Source organism: Phaethon aethereus (genome assembly GCF_964289735.1).
Source record: "Phaethon aethereus genome assembly, chromosome: Z".
NCBI lineage: Eukaryota > Metazoa > Chordata > Aves > Phaethontiformes > Phaethontidae > Phaethon > Phaethon aethereus.
The window spans coordinates 41,530,965-41,554,562 of NC_138577.1; positions in this window are offsets into that span (position 1 = coordinate 41,530,965).

The following is a 23,598-nucleotide window of genomic DNA, read 5'->3' on the forward strand; positions in this document are numbered from 1 at the left end:
AAAAACAGTAATTAATTTCTCTGTCAAACCAGAGTTACACTCTCAAATTCTTTCTTTTACCTGGCACTTGTTCGTTATTTACTTTTTATTTATTTATTTAGATCTTTTTTTTTCCTCCATGGCTATCTTTTTTGGAACTTCATTGTACAGAATGGTCATTAACTGTGATGCAAACGCCAATGTTTCCATGGAAACTTCTGTCCACTACAGAATATACCAGAGCAATTTTTGAACCATTTGTCCATTTGATTAATTATGTCTTTGTGCTGAAGGCGGCTTGGCTTGATTGTCTCATCATGTATTAGAGAAGCTACTGCTCTAACAAATGGAGCTATTGTTTTGGGTCTATTCATCTTGGTACATCCCTGAGAGCTGATAGACATTTCAACAAAATGACTGTCCCTTAATGAGCTGCAGCTTGTCAGAATTGTTTAGGGCTTCATGCTAGGCACAGACCACTGTCATGACAGCTTCAGTTATTATGGCAATGAGTAGAATGTCTATAAAAGAGTCTATAGAAGAGAATGACCCTGGTTTTGATATCACATAGTTTGCAATTATCAGCTATATATACACTATATGATAGATTCATAATAGATTCCAAAGCTTTGAGAAAATTTTCTGATGAACTAGTTGTTCAGTCACAAAGAAAAAAAAGAGATAAAATACTTTCCCTAACCTTTTTAGCTTTTTTTAGTAAAAACAGAAAACAAAACCCACAAAACAAACAAAAAAAAAATCACAGAATATATCAGCCAGTAATTGTTTGCACTTTTGCTTTGTTGATAAATCAGACACTGCAGCTTTCTGCAATGAGGCAATTTCCATCTTTATTATACTTTTTTAAACATTGATTTTACCTATTATCAGTACTGAAAATCTTCAAGGAAAATGAAAAAATTTGCAAGCAATATGGATGGACAAAAAGGAAAACATACTTTTTTCCTAATAAATTATTACGTAAGTCTACACAGAATTTACTCTGGTCCTTGCTCTGTCAGCTCCCATCAATATTTTTACAATTTTAGTGGACACGTCTGTCACTCTGTTGTTTACATTAGTGAATATCCAGCTCTGAAATGTAAGCAGATTTGGCAGCGTGGGATTATGTCAGACACATACCTGCTTATTTCTGGCAACAGGTTTCACATATTTTGAATAATAATAATAGAAATATTAGAAATCTGTATTACTTTTTACAACGGCCTATAATTTCACCTACAGAGATGTGCACTTCTCAAAGGAGAAAACACAAAGCCAGTCAGAGTCAACAGAGCAAGAACTAAGTTGGTTCTAACCAGAAGCTAATTATGAAAATCAAGATAGACTTTTGTACATATTTTAAAAATGTAGATTTATGACTTCCATTCTTAGATGTTCCATTCAGTGAACAAGCATGAAAAGTCACTGTATATGACATTTGCTTTAAATATTTCTCAGTGCAGAATCAGTGATTAAGCTGTGCCCCTAATAATCACAGATGGAAGTCAGCACCCTGTAGCTACCAACAGCCACATTTAATCAGTTAATAACTGTGGCTTAAACTTAATTCAGATTAATTTGTATTAGTATAGAATTTGTAACTCAATTGCTTTCATATTAATTTACATGTTGTCTAGACATGACATCATATTGACTCTTTGTTTGGCCCAAACACTAATTATGAACCATGTAGCTAATGGATGCAAAACTTTCAGTTTAGAAACAAAATAGATTTCTGTCTACACTATACTGAGGACAGTTCAATATTACAGTGTAGAATTGCAGGCTTAACATTGCCTGGGAATAGCACTTCTTCATTTGCACTTCAACCTCCTTAAACAAAGCATGTTGTTCCTACATGAAGAATGTGGCTGTTGGAAAATGAAGTTGCTATCATCCATCAAAAATTGTTAGCCTCAAATTCTTCTGGGAAAAACCCAATGAGTAAATCAAAAGGGTTAAAGAAAAAAAACAAGTAGAAGAGAAAAAAAAATCCTGCTAACAATAATAACCGCTGTGGTGCAAATTGGACTGAACCACTGTCAAGGTTATTTTATCATTTATAATTGTATCTGTTCTGGGGGGCCTTTCACATGAACCTGAGTTCAGTTATCAATTCTTTTGACAGTATTTGACTCATTCATTTTGAAAGCACATTTTAAAATAAAAGTAGTGGAAAACAACCTTGGCTTTCATTAACATGACACTGTTCTTATGGCATGTACTGGTTTTCAATTTGTTTGGTTTAGCTAGATTATGATTTTATATATGTATACACATATAGTGTCCAAGATTACCTACAATATATTTTCCAGACAGGATGCATTTATACTTAGTGTTATAGTCATTAGTAAAATAGTATTTAAAACAAACAAACAAACAAAAAACTCCTCACAAAAAACCCCACTCATTTATTACCTTGAAATTTTCAACGTAATAATAGTAAGGAAAATGTACATGGTGTATATCACCCTGAAAATTTAGCTATCTTTCTTTAAATTTTGGTTTTCCTATAGTGCCTTCATAAAACCACTCTGACTTAATGCTTCAAACCAACATCAGAAAATAACCTAGAATGAGAGACTGAGTTGATAACACCAAGCTGAAACTTTGCTATTCCCATCTGTCCATTTATCTTAATAGTGATGAACAGAGGTAATAGTCGAGCAATAATGTAAGGCCAGACAAACTGTTGTTTTGTGGATTTTTTTTCTTTTTTAAACTGAATATTCCCCACACAGATTACATGGTTTGAATAATTTTTTAAAAAAAGAATAATAATACTTATGTTTAAAAATAGGTCTGCTAATTTTATGAACTCTAGGAAAAGCTACTACTCAGGCATATTTTCTACCTGCTGGATAAATAATGTTCGGCTTGCTCGTCTGTGGGGTAGTAGTGTCACCTAGTGGCTTACCCTGTCCTTCGCCAAAGAGTACTTTTCTTAGGCTGTGTGTTCATAACGGATCTCCTCCCATCCGTGTAAAAGCCCGTTGCAGCATATGCTACCCTTGAAGCTGTAATAAATCATTCAGTAGCACGACTGTTTGCATTCCTGTTTGCATGCAGTACGATGGGGATACAATTTCAAAATACCTTCCACAATTAATGCTGCAGTTTCATGTCAGTGGCACAGCTGATAGGCAGCGTCCTCACTTTGTGCCTGCATAAACTGAGTTTTGTACACGCAGATTGCATACACGTAAATTGAGGAGCTGCACTTCTACCAATCACACGTTAGGGTTGAGATATTTGAACCTGCAACAGCAAGGAACATTTTTAATTTATGAGTTACTGTGACAAGCATGTGTTCTAAAAGTATAGAGGGGGTGAACAAGACATACAGGTAAGCCAGCAAGACACACAGTTTTGACATGTAAGGTTCACAGTTGTCAGATATTTTATTTTCCTAAACAAATATCTAAATTAGTATCTACTAATTAATGAAGTAGTTGCAAGATTATAGAGCTAAACTCTGAGACTGAAGAAGAGTAAAATATTTTATCTCTTTTATACATCTAGTTAAAAAGTTCTTTTTTAAAATTATGTGAAATAATGATTTTGAATCTAAAATGCTTCCATTAGATTTGATCCTCAAGAAATGGAAATTTTAAAGTGCAGATGGGTGAAAATGTAAACATTGTAAAAGAGTCTTCTTTCTTCATACCGTAGATGAGTTAAGCAAGTGTTAATCAAGGTTTTGTAAATTCATAATGACTCACATGAAAGTTCTACAAAAAGTCACAGAAAATACTAGAACTTAAAATTACTTCAATGAATATCTGTATTTAAGGTCAATGTGAAACAAGTGAAAAAATCAGAGACAAATAAAGTGACGTCTGTAAAATTAAGAACAACTAATTAAGATTGACTTTTTTGACTTTTTCAGTGTCTTCTTGTAATAATGAAACGAATGAAACTTTACATAATCATTCCATTCATCATAACCATCTATTTCTGTCTAACAAATTACAATTTTTTTTTCTCCCTCTCAGATTTTTAACTTAAAAAAACCCAACCACCTGAAGCAAAACCAACCAGAAATTGTTAAACTTATATGGAAGACTGGTATTGCAAATCTCAATGTTCCATATACGTCTGCAGACTAAAAATCTACAATTTATCTTTACATTGAAAGTTTCTGAACTTTTTAAAAAGAGATTATTTACAGCTAACCGTGCGTATTGACACTGAACTTCACTTCCATAAAGCAACTGCTAAACTAATATTTATAAAAGGTCTTAACACTGCCAGCCTCAATCTTGGTAAGAAGATAAAATGCTGCAGAGGTCTCAGTTTCAGAAGTACAATAATGCTGAAAGTCTTCTTAAAGCATCCTGTTTCTTTCTTGCATAAAGGCAACACACGAGGACAGTAAGCAGTTTCTGCATGATTCATGAAATGTGACGAAAGACTTCCTAGGTGCTGATGAACTGCTCTGAAAACATAATTCACTTGCTGTCTTTACCTCTGCTTTTTATATGGCTTATATGGGTTATATTAAATATATTAATATTTAATGGATTTAATAATAATATTAAATACATCTCTTTGCGGTTGTCTGCTCTTTAAAGCAGATGGTCATGGTTTAGTATGAATGTAATGATTTACATTAAAATATGTGTGATTTCTTGTGCAACTTTATAAATTAAAGGTATGGGGATAACCTTCATCTTTTCGTTGACATTATGTCCTTGGAGATAGGTTTTGTTACTTTTTCATGTCTTCATAAGACTCTGAAACAAGTTAATTCAAAAGCTCCCAATTGCTCTCCAGTCTCATTGCTAAGGGTATTGGCAGTGACTGGAGCTCTTGATCAAGATGTGATAAGTCATATTCAGTGCTTAAGGCCAGGCTGATGTCAAAAAATGTGTGCTGTATTAGCCAAAGGCAACAATAGACAAAAGGGCAAAGCTAAGAACATTGTCTAATAGTAGGCTTATGCTTCAGAGTCCAGGAATCATAAGGGAAGCAGCATGAGAGAAAGGACCACAAAGTGGGAATCAGAACTGAACATGCAGGACACTGAAATTCTTTGGTCCTATCCAACTGAATACTTAAAAAAACCAAAACCTTGAAGAAGGCAGAGTTTTGATGATTTGTCCTCATCAAGAGCAACTGGTAAGATGCCCACACAGATGGCGATAGCACCAGTCAGGCTCACAGGAACACACCTGGCCTCCTGGGGAGCTGACCATGGGGACAGCTATCTTGACTCATCCACAAGGAATGTCTGAGATGACAGTGCCTAACTGCAGCTTGCTTGCCTATACAAAACCTGAAAAGAGCTATGAAAGTAAAAATTTTCACTGGGAAATATTAATCACTATTATAACTTCTGCTGGGATGTAAAGGTTTCATTTGTTCCTCATCATTCCAGTCTACAAGACCTATATTTTAACAATGCAGCTGTCTTCTGTTTGCAGTATCAGATTCCTCAGCTGGACAAAGATGAAAAGCTGATTGTGTAATAAAACAAAGGCACTCATTTTGAAGTAACAGGACTGAAGTATGTTCTTGGAGGCGGTATGACATATCTTCTCACCGTAAAAAAAAAATGTAAAGGCTTCCCATGACACAAGGTCTTGCAGAAGACTGCTACAGGAGGGCTGCTTATTAACCATTATTCAGCGGTTTGCAATCTTTTCCACACTATGTCAGCAGCAGCAAAACCTTGAGTGAATGCCAGAACTTAACCGAGAGGATATTAGCACATAGCTAAGCACTGAAATCAGCCTCCCCAGGGCTTCTAACTGCATCATAGTGCCTCTGCCACTGATGTGAGAAAAGCCCTCATGTCTGCACTTCTGATAATGCTGTCTTTGGGGGCAGAGGAGCACACAAGAGTAGAGAGCCTTGAATTGAACAGGTCCTGTAAGTTTAACTTTGCCAGAGTCCCTGCATCCAGCTTATATGTCATGTATGAGGTGGCACAGGGGCTCTTGTGGGGCAAAGTAAACCTTACTGCAGCTAAGCACATTTTGTTCCTTTTCTAACACTGCCAAAAGCCCAGATCTTCTTTATTGAAGGAAGTACACAGAGGTGAACACCTTTGGCAGGAATGGTTTTTCTTCCCTACAGATACATCTAGGACTGAACCCCTGTCTCAATGGATCTGCAGAGCTCCTGCCAGCCCTCTACCTCATGACCATGCAGTGAAACCCGTAAAGAAACAAGAGCTCCACTGTGATGAGGGACTTCTGCACTGAGAAACACTCACTGCCTCAGTAAGGAAGGGTGGCATTAGACTGCTTTTCTAGGCTCTCCACCTGCATATCTGCAGGGGAACTGTGTGTACAGTATCTGAGAACTACCTGTGTACCAAGAGACAACTGTATATTCAAACAAGTAAACATTAAAAAGCAACTACTTAGGTCCCCATGGCAAATGTTACATTTGGTAACTGCATTCTTCACAGCTATCTAAACTTGCTAGCTTCACTTGAAATATTCCCCATGGTTTAACATGGTTAAGTACTCTTTTGGATGCCATTCTTGCACGAAAAATATTCTGAATATTTCTTGGTCAAGCTCTGACTATCTCCACAGGCCTAACTAACTCTGTGACCTGAAGGCCATGGCATTCAGTCTTCTTGAAAATGAGGGTGGTGTGGTGGTTTTTGGTTTTGCTTTGTTTTTTTCCCTTTGGAACAAGAAACCACATCATATTTTTATTTAAATGTGTTTGGCATCTCTTGAAAAACACTTCTCTGGTTTCCTATTGACAAATGGAACCTGAATTTGATTGCAGCTTCAACTGCAAGATAGTTCTTTGAATGCACAGACTTGTGAAATACAAGTGGTGTTTGACATCTTCTAACTGTTAAATGATTTAGAGCATTATCTCCCAGGAATGTCCTACCCACCACACACTAGGCTTGGCTATTCTGGTGTGGATACTTCTAGTATCTGTGCAAAACACTGCTGTAATCTTGGTCAGGATCTTTGACTATAGTGGTTTCGATTCCTAAGTCACCATCCCAACAATTAAGCTAAAGACCTGCTAGTCTTCATTCTCTTGCTCAGGGTCCTTAAAGAATAGAAGGGCTTAAAGAATTTCTCTCTGAGGATATCCAGCAATCCAGGGGAGAGGCAATTTGCCCAAGTGAAAAGAGACTTAGTCTGAAACCCTGCTCTGAATTAGAGTCAATTTGTTCTTTGGCCTCCTACCTCATCTCTACTTCCTTTTACCTTTTCTGAGTACTCCTTAAGTCGTAGACTTCATTTCCAGTGCTATATATGGTACTCTACCTTTTTGTAATCATTCCACACCTCATTCCCCTCTCTACAGGAAATATGCCCTTAACTCCATTCCCATCAGCAAACAAGTCTTTATACTGTTTAGTACCTTATTAATCTTGTCCTGTAGAACTTCCCTTCTCACTTGAGATTCCCATGTGTGCCTTAAAAATAAAACCCAGAATACACTATTTGTTTATTTGAACATCAATACATATGCATTTACAGACATACATAGACATAGAAAGACATGAATTTTTGCTATCCATTTTTCATGGCTGCATCTTAAATAAGACTCGTGCATAAAAATGTCCCCAAATTAAACTCTTGGATATATGGCATTTAAATAGTTTTCACAGTGGGGGAAAATGCATTTCCCGCTACTTTCACCAAGAGGGAAAGGATTACCTCAGTATTTCAAATTTTGTTTTGTTTTAAAAAGAGTGTAGAGTCCTGATAACATTTTTTTAAAGCTCTGAAACAAGTATGTATATGCACAATATATACATAACATGTATAATCTGTCATACAATTTTTTCTGAGGAAGATGAGGGGCAACCTCACTTGTAACTGTTTGTCAAAAGTACTATTATCAATTTCTACTCTGATATTGCAGAAAGGTACTGCAGGGAGACTAATCTGTATTTATGTACCTGATTTCTCCAGCCTCATTTCCTACTTTCAAATTCAATATATGACCATCCTAACCAATGAAATCCTGTGGGGTTTACACCTGATAGTACATTAGTGCTTTGGCTCATTTTCAAACAAATGTACAATGAATGAGAAGACTGAATGAAGCATTCCTTTACAGTTCTGGGAAAGGGCGGGAGAAAGACCACAGAGTCCGTGTTCGGAATTCCTTTCCACCAGCAAGTGTAACAACAGGGGAAAAGTCTTTAAATGCCCTTCAGCAGAAACTGGCAGGCAAGGGAGACAGAGGAGCCTTTTGCTCACATCTTTCACTGTAAGATGTCTAAGTATGTTATCTCTTTCCCATAGCTGTCAATGTCAACTTTGATCACTAATATGTAATCTTGGCAGAAAGATAATCTAACCTCGATCCTTAAAACTTTGTAATTCTGCAGTGCACATCTTCCTAGTGCTGTCTCAATATACTAACCCAGCCATATTTCACTTCATTTAATAAAGTACATTAATTAAATCAACTCTTCTTATGACAGAAATGTTAAGAATCAATTAAGAGCCATTTGTCTTTCCTTATGTTAATGTATCATTTTCCCATATAATTTCTTGCAGCAGCATTTCTAAAGGGATGTCATCTACTTTGAAATCACATTTAAAATATTTTACTTATTGGGGTATTCTGCAATTGAGTTATTGATGGAACTTCAAGAAGATTCTGGCATAGCAAATGTTTATATTGATAGCATAGGTGTCAAAGTATAGCCGCCACTGACCAATGGATTCTTTTTCATAGGGAGCATAATATGATATAATTAAGACTGTCTAAAGTTTTCCATAAAAATATCTTGGTTCACGTATCTTTGACAGACTTCAGCTGTTCAAGTTAAAATTGTATACACTGACTGTCTGCCTCAGGCTGACCTTTTTTCAATGTCAGCAAAACCAGACCATCCAAATCAAAGTTAGCATACTATATACCTCCCAGTTTAGATGGTTTGAGGTTTGTTTTTAAATATTAATAGATCCATGTTTTGGAAAGTACTCACCTATCTGACTACTGACTTAACCATGACTATGCAGTATACAATGTAAACTATATATACAACTACCTATTTGTCTTAAGAATCTTGATCCAATTTCATACTCTCACAACTAATTGGTATAATAGTTATATATTATAAGATTTGTCATAACAGAGACCTTGAGGTGTCCTGTTGTGTGAGTCCCTGGGAGGTACTTGTGGGGCATCCCTCACAGAGGGATGGGATCTGCAGGTGCTGGGGATGATGAGTGATGGTAGCAGCGTGGGGTGGGGATGCTGTTCCTGTGGTTACCAGTATCAGCCTGAGGTGGGGATGTTGGTCAGTAGCAGGATGGGGCAGAAATTGCAGGGGGGTTAGACCAAAGGACCTTTAAAGGTCCCTTCCAACCCAAAGATTCTATGATTCTACGATCACTCAGAGGGTCACAGGAGCATAATACCAGCTACATACCACTTTTTATCTCTATTAAACAGTTTAAAATATGGTAAGAAGTTCCCCACAATTTAATCTCCTAATCAAAGTCAAGACTGGTGATGTGTAATTGAAACCCCTCATGTAAGAAATTAGGGAAAAAAAGTATCTGCCTGGCTGGTGATTTCTTCATCAAAGGTGGACTATCAAGGAAATCTTCATCACGACACCCTGCTGAGTGGCACTTTCCACCCCAACATAGTCTTTTACGTTGACAAATAATATTCTTCAGAATGTCCAAAACCTGTGAAAATTTCTTGTATTTTCTCTGTAGAGAATATGTCCCATGAAGTAATTAAATTTGCAGGGATCTGTCTTCAGAAAGCTCTTACCTTGTGACAAGGTACAAGTGTGATTTACACTAAGAAAACCTAAATTGCAAATGTTGAAATATCTGCTAATGGATATAGCAGAAAGTTTTTCTACAAATTAACAAATATATTAAAAAAAAGCAAGCAAGCAAGCAAGAAAGAACAATCCAAACAACTCAAAACGTTCCATATGTCAATTTCTAAATCTGTCAAAAGCTTGACAAGGTAACTCCTGTTATGTTGAACTGATACAAGACAAATCAAACAACAGATCAGAGGGAACAGATTCAGGAAGTATGGGTCCTTCCTTGGCAGTCTGCAGGAGATTCAAAACTTGCTATGAAAGCATTTCAAACTTAAACTCTGTAAAACAAGGGATGCAAAAATTCCTTATACATCATTAACACAGTAGTATACTCACATCAATCTTTCTTCCACAAAAATACACCAACGAATTAGAAAGGATGTAAAAATGAAGAAAAATTAACATGGTACACTCCATAAATGTAATTGTAGAAAAAGCTTGAAAAAGAGATAGGAAGAAAAGATATCAAAGTTAAGCACCAAGGAAATACAATGGTGAATGGGTCAATCCAACAGCTGTTTGTCTTAGAAGGTCTGGGCACAATGGATTTTAAATCTGGAAAAATCTGAGGGGCTGTCAGACATCCAGGCTGTTTCTTGTCTACTGTGAAACAAATGTCTTTCCAAACAAAATTCTTAGCGCTTTTCTGATCATCAATTCTCCAAGGTAGAAGTAGCTCTCACTGTGAATTCCAGTTTACTAGGCAAGACTCTCTCGTTTCTTTTATCTTATGCCAGTTGTAGAAGATGATGCCACTTGATGAAATTTGTGTTTGTTGTCAACTTACATTGTCTTCACAGATATTGCCAATGAAAGTAACAGACAACATACTGTTTAATATTTCTGACTTAGGTAGCACAGCTTTGTGCTCGTTTAGCTCACCATAAACATTTAGTAAAAAAGAAAAAAGTGTGGGGAGGGATTGCTCAGGAAGCTGGAAGCTTAAATTTGGAATCATGCTAAATAATAGTAGCTTGACAGTAGAAATTCAAGCTCGGTATCAGTGGGTTAATGCAGTCACCAACAGGGAAGTCACTAAAGCTCCATTAGATGTACTCAGAGACAGTAGATGTTACGTGAGGAAACCTAATACATGGGTTGAGTCTTGCATCAAATGACCCAGAAGCTCCCCCTAACTATAAGCTCTATGAACTGTGACAATTGTACTAAGTGGTGGCACTTGTGGAATTCTTTCCTGCCATGAAGGATAAATTATTACATAAAGGCTGTCACACACAATACATCATCCACAAATTTTTTAAGTTCTTACTGCAACTGCCATTTAAAAAAAAAAACCTTCCCTAAAAAAGTGTGCAAAAAAGCATAGAGCTATTTGAAATAATAGAAATTCACTCTGAGGCTCTCTATAAGTACCATTGTCTTTGTCATATTTGCCTTTGGTGATAAGAGTGTCCCCAGGACTGTGTGAAACACCAAAATTCAGGAAAGAAAAGCCATTCTATGGTGAGGTGGAAAAGCCCATATTGTTGGCAAGATTTGACTCATTCTGCTTGGTAAAAGGTAGTAGAATGAGCACTGGGTCAACATCATCATTTTGGTTCATTGCTTGTAACCGACAGAAGTGAATGGAATAGTGTCATCTAGGTTGAATTCAGTAACATTTTTAAAATGTCAACACATTTTTTAATATGTTGTTTCTAATGCACATTTTCAGGAATGGAATAAAACTCAGAGGCTACATCCACCAACATTTCAGCTCACTTATTCCCAGTTTTCCCCTCCTACCCCATGATCAACCCCATCTCATTCTATTTTACAGGAAGACTACAACTCAGACAGAGATTTAAACACTCATTAATATTTTCCCAGTTAACTGTTATCTTCATCACAGGAAGGACAAGAAATTGCATACTTGGAATATATGTTAGATTTCTTAGGAGTTGTACTGAAATGAAAACTCCTGCCTGACCTTAACATTGTTATTACAACTCCTGGTTACATATGCTCACTTCATAGTGACAGACTGTATTATTCTTTCTGTAATTTATTTTCCCAAATTCATTATGAGTAAGAAACTGCATAGCTGATGTCAGACACAAGGTCAGACTTGCTAAATTGGAGTGAAGTAACAAAGTATATAATGGTTTATCAGCATTCAGTAAAATATGATTTACCTATTGTTCTTGTTTCATAAACGTACATTGACAGTGTAGATAAACATACTTTAAAATATGCTTCACCCTCACAAAGTCTTTCAGCAGTAGAAGAATTACATAAAATAAACAATAATTTATTTAAAGTGATCCTGCACATATAGCTGAAATTTTTATATATATACCATAAGAAAAAGAAAAAAGAGAGAAAAGAGAACATGCTTTTCCTTACTAAGGAAAAATAATAAATATGTTCATAGGTGCCTCCCGTATACCATCTACTAATAAATATGGTACTACTAACATGGAGAAAATTATAATAAGCAAGTACATTTAAAACTTAAATTAGTTTATTTAGTTGTATAAACTACACTCAGAACACATCAAACCTGCAAACTGCCTAAGAAGTGGATTTGCAAAGTGAGATTAGTTCTGTACTAGTGACAAATAATCTTGATAAAGTAAGCAATTAAGTTTCCAGTACTTAGGGGAAAGGAAGCAGTTCTGGAAAAAATGGTTAGAATAATTCTAATTGCCATCCATAAATTTTTTTTTTCTTTTTTTTTACAGCAAGTGCTACTGATGGAAGATAAGAAAATGTTAGTTACTGATGTATGTTCTTGAATTTCCTGGGCAGTAGTTTCTGGATAATTATTTATTGTTTTCTTAATTAGAAAACTTAAATTTCAATTTGTAGAGATTCAGAAATCTGTAAGAACTATTCTTAAATTGATGAGTTTATAGCTTTTTCTGCCTGGCTCACATGCCACTAATACAATGGAGTGTATTGGGGGAAACATGTACTGTCATCTTCAGTCATTAAAGGAACGGTGCGGCTCAACATTTTCTGACGACTGAGACCCAGTTCTTTCCAAAGAGTAGGACACTATATCCTCCAACCTGAACAACACTTTTAACATGTATTTGTCCATTTCATACCACAGAGGTATGGTTTAGAATCATCTATTTTAAAGGAGATGGTGTTAGAAAATAACAAGGGAAACTTCAGAACAGGCCTCCCTAGCTAAAACACAGCAATGAGAATTGGTTCCCTGAATTTCTGGGTTACGAAACATCCATCTTGTAATTCCAGTTATGTTTTGACCATTTCCCTTAGTACAATTGAATGTCTAATTCTTGGGGAAAAAAATTATCATGCAAATGTGACCTCTGTTTCTGCTAAATGTTACTTCCTAATGTGCTTATTTAAATAGTTCTTTTCTTTTCATCAGACTCTTCTTAATTATCTTGACAAATTCTCCATATTCTCTATGTGAATTCTGTAATTAAGCTGTGATCAGCCAGGATGTGTGAGACGGAACTGTCCGATTCTTGCTTTCTGTGTTGAGAGACCCTCAAAAAGAGTAAACTTTAGAAGGATTTCTGAAAGTATATATGTATGTCATGGTTTAGCCCCAGCCAGCAACTAAGCACAACTGAACCCCTCGCTTGGCCCCCTTCCCTCCCGAGGTGGGACTGGGGAGAGAATCTGGAAAAAGAAAATTGTGGGTTGGGGTAAAGTAGTTTAATAGGACAGCAAAGAAAGAAGAAATAATAACAATAACAATAATAATAAAGGAATACATAAAACCAAATTATGCACAATGCAACAATTGCTCACCATGCAGTGATCAAAAGCCTGTCCCTGGGCAGCAATTTCCACCCCCTGGCAAACCCCAGATTTATATACTGAGCATGACGTTATATGGTAGGGAATACCCTTTTTGGCCAGTCTGGGTCAGCTTCCTGGCTGTGTCCCCTCCCAGCTTCTTGTGCACCTCCCTGTTGGTAGAGCGTGGGGAGCTGAAAAGTCCTTGACTAAGTATAAGCACTACAACTACTTTACTTTTTCTAAAAACATCAGTGTGTTATGAACATTATTCTCATAATAAATCCAGAAGATAGCACTATACCAGCTATTTGGAAGAAAATTAACTCTATCTCAGCCAAAACCAGGACAATTTAGGATGTGGAAACTGGTTTTCTGAAAACACCAGTGACAATGAAATCTGAAAATATTTACGGCTGCAAGGCTAGATTAACAAATATTTTGGAACTTAAAAAGTGCCCAGGAATATCAAGATCATAGAATCATAGAATTGTAGAATGGATTGGGTTGCAAGCAATCATCTAAGGTCATCTGGTCCAACCCGTCTGCAATGAGTGGGCACATAGTCAACTAGATTCTTCACAGCCCTGTCCAACCTGACCTGGAATGATTCCAGGCATGAGGCATCTACCACTTCTCTGGGCAACATGTGCCAGTGTTTCACCACAGTCACTGTGAAAAAATTCTTTCTTTATATCTAGTCTGAATCTACTCTCTTTTTAGTTTAAAAGCATTACTGCTTGTCCTATTGCAACAAGCCCTGCTAAACGGTCTGTCCCCATCTTTCTCAGAAGTCCCCTTTAGGTACTGGAAGGCTGCAATAAAGTCTCCCTGGAGCCTTCTCTTCTCCAGGCTGAACAACATCAACTGTCTCAGCCTGACCTCACGGGAGAGATGTTCCATCCTTATGATAGTGTTTGTGGCCCTCTTTTAGATCCACTCCAACAGGTCCATGTCTTTCCTGTGCTGAGGGCTCCAGAGCTGGATACAGGACTCCAGGTGAGGTCTCAGCAGAGCAGAGTAGAGGGGCAGAATCACCTCCCTTGACCTGCTGGCCACTCTGCTTTGGATGCAGCCCAGGATGTTGTTGACCTTCTGGGCTGCAAACACACATTGCCAGCTCATGTCTAGCTTTTCATCCACCAGAACCTCCAAGTCTTTCTCAGCAGGGCTGCTCTCCACCTCTTCATCCCGCAGACTGTACTGTTACCAGGGGTTGACCTGACCCAGGTGCAGGACCCTGCACTTGGCCTTGTTGAACCTCATGAGGTTCACACAGGCTCATTCCTTGAGCTTGTCCAGGTCCTTCTGGATGGCATCCTGTCCTTCAGGTGTGTCAACCACACCACTCAGCTTGGTGTCATCTGCAAACTTGTTGAGGGTGCACTTGATCCCACTGTTTGTGTCATTAATGAAGATATTGAACAGCACAGGTCCCAATACAGACCCCTGAGGGACACCACTTGTCACCAATCTCCATCTGGACATTGAGCCATTGACAACTACCCTCTGCATGTGACCATCAAACCAATTCCTCATCCACTCAACAGTCCATCCATCTAATCCCTATCTCTCCAATTGAAAGAGAAGGATGTTGTGGGGCACCATGTCAAAGGCCTTACAGAATTCCAGATAGATGACATCTATAGCTCTTCCTTTGTCCATTGATGTGGTCACTCCATCATAGAAGACCACTAGGTTAGTCAATCAAAACCATACTCAAAACTACGTGTATATTTGTGAAAATGTTATTATTTGGCTAACCACTGCCTGGAGACAAAAATGGACTCCACACAATTTACCTATGAAGATTCAAAGTACTATTATTTCATTAAAATACAAAACAAACAAACAAAAATCCCAGAAATACTTGAGGCAACTACATTAATTTAAAATTCATGTTCATCAGTAGCAACCTACAGCCACAAGTGAGCACCAAATTGTCAGTGCTGTCATAAATTTAGGCTCAGTACGTCACTACTTATGCAAAGAAGGCTGTCAAAGTACATACATTGAACCCAGAACGAAACTTCAGTCTTTTTTTTATTATTATTAAACATTTCAAATACCAATTTTGTGTTGTATCTGTAAAAGATAGAAAATAAAATATGCAAGAAAAATTATTTCATTTTGATTGGTAATGCATGATCTGAATGTAGTATTAGTGGGAATTCCATAGAAGTATCAGGGTATTTTTATCTTTGAATGAGTAGTTGTAAAATGTTCCAGCAAAATACAACTGTGAGCCAAACCATAACATTGTATGAGTGTAATCATCACTTATATCACAAATGTGGTTGGCAAGCCATAACCAACTTGTCCTTTATTTCTCCTCATTTCATTCGTTCATGCTTTGTCACTCTTATTCCTTATGACCTCTTATCTCATCCCCACGTGTTGCCAAACTCGATTAAAAAGTTGAAGAAGTTGATTAAAAAGTGAAGTGCTATACCAGTGCTGGTTACCTGCAGAGTTTAATTTGGGTTTTGTCCCTTTCCTCTACTCTTTCTGCTCACAAGAAGAAAGAATTTCTTCTCTTTCTCTTGCTTTCTGTCCCTTTTTTTTATTCTCTGGTTCTCTCAGTCTTTGCATTTCTCTTGCTATGCTCCTAAACTCTACGATTGCCCTGCCCTCTAATACTCTTTGCTTCTTTGTTATGCACAAACACTCACAGTAACATTTCAGGATTGATGTCAGAAGTTTTCAGGTTATCTCTCATCATAACCAGACAGTAACCACTCATGGTAAGTCATATTAAATGGAATTTCTTATTGAAAGGGCATAATTCAAACATGCTTTGACCAGAATTGTGAACCAATGAGCAAGAAATGTTCATCTTTCATTCTAGAGTGGCACCATATGGTATCCTTCCATTAACTAATGTACCTAGTAGGAAATGTCAAGCTCCGTTATTCCCCTTTACTTACATCATTCACTAATCTTTATATGAACCATGCTTTAATTTATATGAGATATCCATTTTATCTTCTTATCTTCTGCATCATATGTCCCAGTCTCCCTCTGTTTTTTAAGTGGTTCATAACAAAAACCCTTCATGGTAGTAATAATGTATACCATATCTTACACCTTCCATCATTTCACTTAGCAACTGTTCATGTTCATTAAGGTTTTTTCCCTATAAACCATCCTGAACTCCATAATCAAAAACACCAGCTGTTTTTCCCCACTGTTCAACACTCATTGGCTGTCAATACATCTGTATAATTACTGTAATATTGCCAGGTGGAAGATACTCTAAAGATAAGAATGTCAGGTAGGGAATAATAAAGTGGAAAAGAGAACTAAAACAACAACAAAACAATCAGATTAAATTGTCTTTGTTCACAGTATCAAACGAGTATTACACCATCAGTCATCCACAGCATTCATCTTTCTTTCCAGGACTGTGTATCTGCAGGCAAGAAGGATTAAAGGCTTAACATGTTATAGAATCTATACACAGTGCATTATTTCTTTAAAGCAAAGTATGCCAGTATTTCACATGCTCAAACTCAAACTTGCCATTTGAAAATGAATGCAGTACTGAAGTAGAGAATTCAGCTGTGATGGAACAGCCTCACTGCAATGAGAGATCTCCTGACATTAAGAAGTTGTTCTACTGAGCTAAACATTCCTACTTGCAATGGCACAGAGACACCTTCTGTAAACTTGCCTAAATTGTCCTCATGAAATTAGTGTTTTAATTAATCTCACCAAATACAAAAAATATGTGAAAATATGTCAACTTTTTAATCAGTAGTAATGTTCATTGTATTTCTACCTACTCCACGCTTCTTAGATTATTTTTTAGTCTTCAAAGAGTGTTTGCTATTTATTAGCTGCTAGGTGTCAACTGCCTTACAGCACACCTGGGAAATCTGTAGTTTGTCAATATAATATACCTGTCTCTTCCTCATGTTTCTCTCTGGGGAACAATCTTCTCTTATGAGACTATCAACTGGTTTGCCAGATGAGCTATTCCAGTCACCCACAACCTACTCCCAGGTTTTCCTTTTTCCTTATACGTGCCAGGTGCTGTGAGTAACTTCCAGTGACACAAAAGTACGTGTTATAAAATTGCGTGTTGCTCACATGATAGGTAGGGTGTTAGAATGTGTGTCAGGATGGATCATAGCTGTGGATTTCAAGAGGTTCCATTGTGAATAGCATGGTCACTCCAGCTATATCCAGTTTAGAGAAAAATAAATAACATACTTGTTCCTTTAGTTTTTAAGAAAAACAACAAATGTTATTTAAAAATCCTTTAAATTACAGGTTATGTCTTGTCATTCCAACCAGCTCAGGTCCTGTTGAGTCAGGAAATACATTGACAGAAAGATAGTGTTTTGCCTGAATACTTTTTGAATCATATATGAAGTATTGAAGTGATAAAAAACTCTCAGACAGATATTTGAACACTGTATACCTTTGCCCAAAAGGCTTTGTGAGTCATTGCACTATTTGAATGAATATATATTTATAAATAATTTAAAATAAATTTTATTATATTTGACTCCATTTAACTCAATGTCAGAACCTTGGCTGAATGTCAACTGTTACATAAACTCACATAGTTAACTTTTTTTTCTCACTGACATTGTTAAAATATAATCAAGCTAATTTTTAGAAACCTGGTAGAGATATTTGCTCCCAGGTAGAATACTTTTTTTGCCAGGTTTCAGTCTGCAGGAGATTTTCATGGCAGATTTCTGAAAACAGAAATTTCTAAAAGAAATGCTGACACAACTTTTGCTCCTGTATAGCAGTGTGAACTCGCCACTGTAATAATTAAGCAATTAGGCATGACAGAGAGTGTGAGTTTCCTGAGATAATCACACCCCTAGGGTATGACAAGTCATGATCCAGAGATAAATGTTTTTAATCCCCCAAGGGCGTGATTATCTTATGATAACCACACCCCCTGGAGGAGATGTAGAAGTCACATAAAAATCTTTAGTGTAAAATAAAAAGTGCTTGTATTGCAGGAGTAAGAAAAAGTCTGGATATAGACAGCGCTTTGTGGCTTCCACAAGTTAATGAAGAATTGCAATATACAGCACGAATTCATACAATCACCCATCAATCCAATCCATTTTACTGGACAGTATATCTAATAAATTTTTGCTGTCTTTCTCCAACCTCTAATGCAACAAATACTGATTTGAAAGTTTTGAGATGTTCTCAAAACTAAAAATGTAATATCCATTTGAGACTGCTTTATTTACAAAAATGGTCTTCTCAAACGCAATTTCCAGTTCCATCATGAAATCCATGCACTGCACAATATAGCAAATTAAGTATCATCTCTAACTTCTCATGGGGTAAGCTCCTGGGATGCTCAGGAGCTCCACTGGTCTGCAAAAGTAAACAAACTCCTCCTGAGTCGACTTCAAACAAAAGCAAAAAATCTAGTTACTTGAAATCCTATGATTGTCAGATCTTGAAATAGCCTCATCCATTAATCACCTTGTCTTTTCCCTTTGACAGTACAATTGGAAAACAAAAGGTTGGCTCCCCTTCCTGATGTGAAGAGACCAAGGGAAGTTACTTGTAAAAGACTCTTGATGTTGACATCTCTCCCACTTACTGCCCTTGAAATGAAATGTAAACATTCTCAAACACTGATGTTTGGCTAATCAAATCAAGACGTTTTGGAATTGACATCTGCAGAGCTCCAAGCATGATTGTGCTTATGCTGACTGAATGTATGAAGGCTCTTTGGCTTACAGGAGCCCTGCACATGCTGCATAGATCCTGCTAATACGTACAGTGTGTTAGGCAGTGATGTTTCTCTGTGGATGGCCACTACATTTGTTTTTCCATTACACTGATACCAAATAAAATGTTGGGAATGTATGATGAGAACGTTGTACATGCACAATAAGCTAGCACAGAGATCATTAAAGCAAGCAACACAGGCAAGACAGGTCAGAAGCAGCCAGTTCAGCTCCAGGCAGTACACAATCCTGTGTTAGTTAACCACTGTAATTAATTGGTGGTTGGTTGGCAGCTTTTGCATTAAAGGAAATACATGTACTTTTCCTTTGCATTATTAGCATTAAGGTTTGTAACTCCAAAGAATGACAATAAATTAATTTTAAAATTTTAAGTATCAGTCAGGCTCAGATTCAGCTTCATTTTATTGTTCGGTCACTGTAATTTGATACAAACACAAATCTATTGCAAGGAAGGTTATTACACCTGTAGGTATTCTCAGAGATTGTTGCTATGAATTTATTGAAGAGGTCAATATTGATAGTAGCCTAGGCTGCAGACATTATGCCTTGATGGAATTAATTTTCTCAAGGGATATAGGCCAGGGAAAAACTATAGTGAAGACCCTGAACCTTAGGAAAGTGAACTTTGAGTTGTGTCAAACACCTTCAGAAGTCCAGACAGATGGCATCTGTAGCTCTTCCCTTGTCCACTGATGTGGTCACTCCATCACAGAAGGCCACTAGGTTGGTCAGGCAGGACTTGCTCTTGGTGAAGCTATGCTGGCTGTCTCGAATCACCTCCCTGTCCTCCATGTGCCTTAGCATAGCTTCCAGGAGGATCTGTTCCAGGATCTTCCCAGGCACAGAGGTGAGGCTGACAGGTTGGTAGCTCCTTGATACCTTTCTTAAAAATGGGTGCAATTTTTCCCTTTTTCCAGTCTCCAGGGACTTTCACCTGACTGCCATGACTTTTCAAATACGATGGAGAGTGACTTGGCAACTACAACAACCAATTCCCTCATGACCCTGGGATGCATCTTGTCAGGTCCCATAGACTTGTGCATGTTCAGGTGCCTCAGGTGGTCTCAAACCTGATCTTTCTTACAGCGGGACAGACTTTGCTCCTCCAGTCCCCATCTTGAGGTCCAGCTACTCAAGAGGTGTAGGAAAAGAGATTGACAGTTTCTATTGGAGCCCTCAGCACAGAAAAGACATGAACCTGTTGGAGCGGGTCCAGAGGAGGGCCATGAAGGGGGATGATCATCTTGCTGGGGGGGTGGTGTGAGAAACAGAAAAGGCCTTGACTCTGTGTAAGCACTGCTCAACAATGAGAACATCCCTGTATCACCAATGCTGTTTTCAGCACAAATCCAACACATAGCCCCATACTAGCTGCTATGAAGAAAATTAACTATATACCAGCCAAAACCAACACACCGTTTCACTGTATAGAAAATTAAAATGCAGAGCAAACTGCCCAGTTTTTCCAAGCCATAACGGAACTCATTAGAGTTCTGAAGTCTTTTACTACCACTGTTCTGTGTTTGTTCTTTGTTGTCAAAGCTCTGTGTTCACTTTTGGTTTTGTTCAGTTAGGATACATGATGGGATCCAAGACCATAGGTAATTCTAAATAGAACTGAAAACTCTGTAATAGATTCCCATGTCTCTTTTGGTTTTGGGTTTCAATGGCATTAAAAGTCCAGGAACTTTGATGATCAGGGAAATTAAAAATTATTTGTGGACTTCAGGCAAAGACATAGCACAATGTCTGCTAGATTATCTCTTGCTTACCACTCTGCACAAATACAATTTGTATGATAATTTTAATTATGATTTGGTGACCTGTAGCTTTGCATTGGTTTTGTGTAGCTTTGGTAGCTCATATACTTTCTAACAATCTCAGGATTGGTAAATTGGAATGGAGGAGAACTGCCTCTTTCAAAAACATCTGAGAATTTCTAGCTACAGCACAGCTCCGGTGGGAGAGCACAGAAAAGAAGAAGCTAGGATTTCCTTTTAATCTATTTCAATTCCAGTAAAAAAATTGTAATATACACATTAAGTTGATGAGCTCTTTAGCAAAGAAGTCCAGTTTATACTCAGTGAATAATGTTGTTCTTTGTTGATTGATTGATAAGAGGATTTTACTGGTAATTATAGACAGGATAAAATTTCTTAGCTATAGGATATTTTTTAACTCCCTTATTAGATCATGTTTTACACTATAACTTCCCTTGTATTGCTTTGTAAAGCTCTTACAGAACAGCTCATCAATGTCACTGTTAAGCAGGAATATCACAATAAACTAAGAGTTACCATAAGATGAAACTTGATGAAATTTCATTGTGGTGTACCTTTAGACTTGAGGAGGCAATGCAAGCTGATAAGTTAAGCTGATCAAGTTGGCAGTCAGTCAGCATTTTCTTAGCAAAACAGCCATGCTTTAGTAGAAAAGCAGAGATCTTTTTCAATTTTTTCGAGACGTAGTTAAACAGAAGGACCTAGTAGAGTTCTGAAGTGATCAAAATAATGGTAAAGGAAAGATTTTAGGAAATCATATTAAATTGTTTCATCCTTTTCCAGGAGCTTACAGGGAATACTGAGAAATTCTACAGTCGTTTCATCTATACACAGAGCTGTTCCACACTCCTTTAGTTCTCTCACTTCTCCTTATAGGTGTTGCCATAAGCTCTTTCCCATTCCCAGTGGAAATTACATCCATTTCATTGAGATTCCAGTTCCTGGTTTTTTTGTTAGAGGTTGTCAGCCAGTCTTCACATCCAGGTTTTGTCTAAATCTTGCTTGATCTCTAAACTAAAACTGTTAGGATACATCCTTTCCACTCAACTGTAACTTCCAAGTAGACTTTCCATATTTCCTACTCCTACGTATGCACACACCTTCATGTTATGCCTTCCTTTTAGCAAGGGAGTTGTGATGCCATCAGATTTTAGTAAGTCAAAATAGGAAAATTCTGTTACTTGTTGGTTTTCTTTTTAATCAAAATTTTTCTAACTAAACTGGCAAGTTTTATTTCTTTATTTGGAAATTGTAGTGGGAAACTAACTTTGGCTACAGTAAGAGAAAGATATGGAAGAAATGCTAGAAACAGTAGATAAAACAAAAGATTTTGATTAGCAGTATATTTTATTTAAGCCTTGGAAGCAGAAGCAGAAGAAAACCATTAGCTGGAAGACGAATTTTAGAAATTAGGGACAGAAATATTTCAGAAGTATTTTTGTTTAAACTTCCATGTAACCTGTCAGTTATCTGAAACCAGAAGAAAATAACAACAAAGGAAGGTGTGCCTAGAAATCTTTATCATATCTTTGATATAAGAGCAACTCTCACTATGCTCAAGAAATGGAAAAAATTGTCATTAATTTGGAAGTTTCTCAGAATGACCTCTCTATATTTAATGAATACAGCATTTATTCAATTCACATCTGTCCTGGTTTCAGCCAGGATAGAGTTGGTTTTCTTCACAGAAGCTGGCGTGAGGTTATGTTTTGGATTTGGGATGAGAAAATGTTGATAAGATGCTCAAGTTTTGAGTTGTGGCTAAGTAGTCAAGGACAGTCCAGCTCCTCGTGCTGGCCTGCCAGTGAGAAGGCTGGGGATGCACGGGAAGCTGGGAGGGGGCACAGCCGAGACAGCTGACCCAGGCTGGCCAAAGGGATATTCCATACCATACAACGTCATGTCCAGCACATAAACTGGAGTTAGCTGGGGGTGGGAATTGCTGCTTGGGGATGGGCTATCGATCGCTGGGTGGTGAGCAATCGCTGTATTGGGCATCACTTGTTCTTGTACATTCCTTTGTCAGTATTATTATTGTTGTTATCACTGTTGTTTCCTTCTCTCTTGCTGTCCTATTAATCTGTTTTTATCTCAATCCACGATTTTTTTCCAATTCTCTCCCCTGTCCCACCGGGGGCAGGGAGTGAGTGAGCGGCTACGTGGTGCTTAGTTGCTGGCTGGGGCTAAAACACAACCACACCTCTTCTCAAAGAGGAAATTTTATGAAAGTTCAAGACCTGATCAAAACACAGTCTTGCGTGAGTTCCTCTTCATTCTCTTCCCTACTCCCCATATTTTAGTTCAGTAATTATAAACATCGTAAATAGGCTCCAGTCAAACTTTGTACAAATCTCAATCAAAAGAACTCAAACTGTTGGAGCCCAGTATGGTATTTAGTTTCCCTTTTGAATGGTGGACGCAGCTTTTAAACAAAGGGATAAAATTATATTTTTTACATGTAAAATACTTTCAATGTTTTCATTATTTTTTATATCATATATTCATTACATCATTATTCATCATAATGGTTTTAATAGTTCAATAAATAGGTGCTTCTTAAGCAACAAAGGGGCATTAC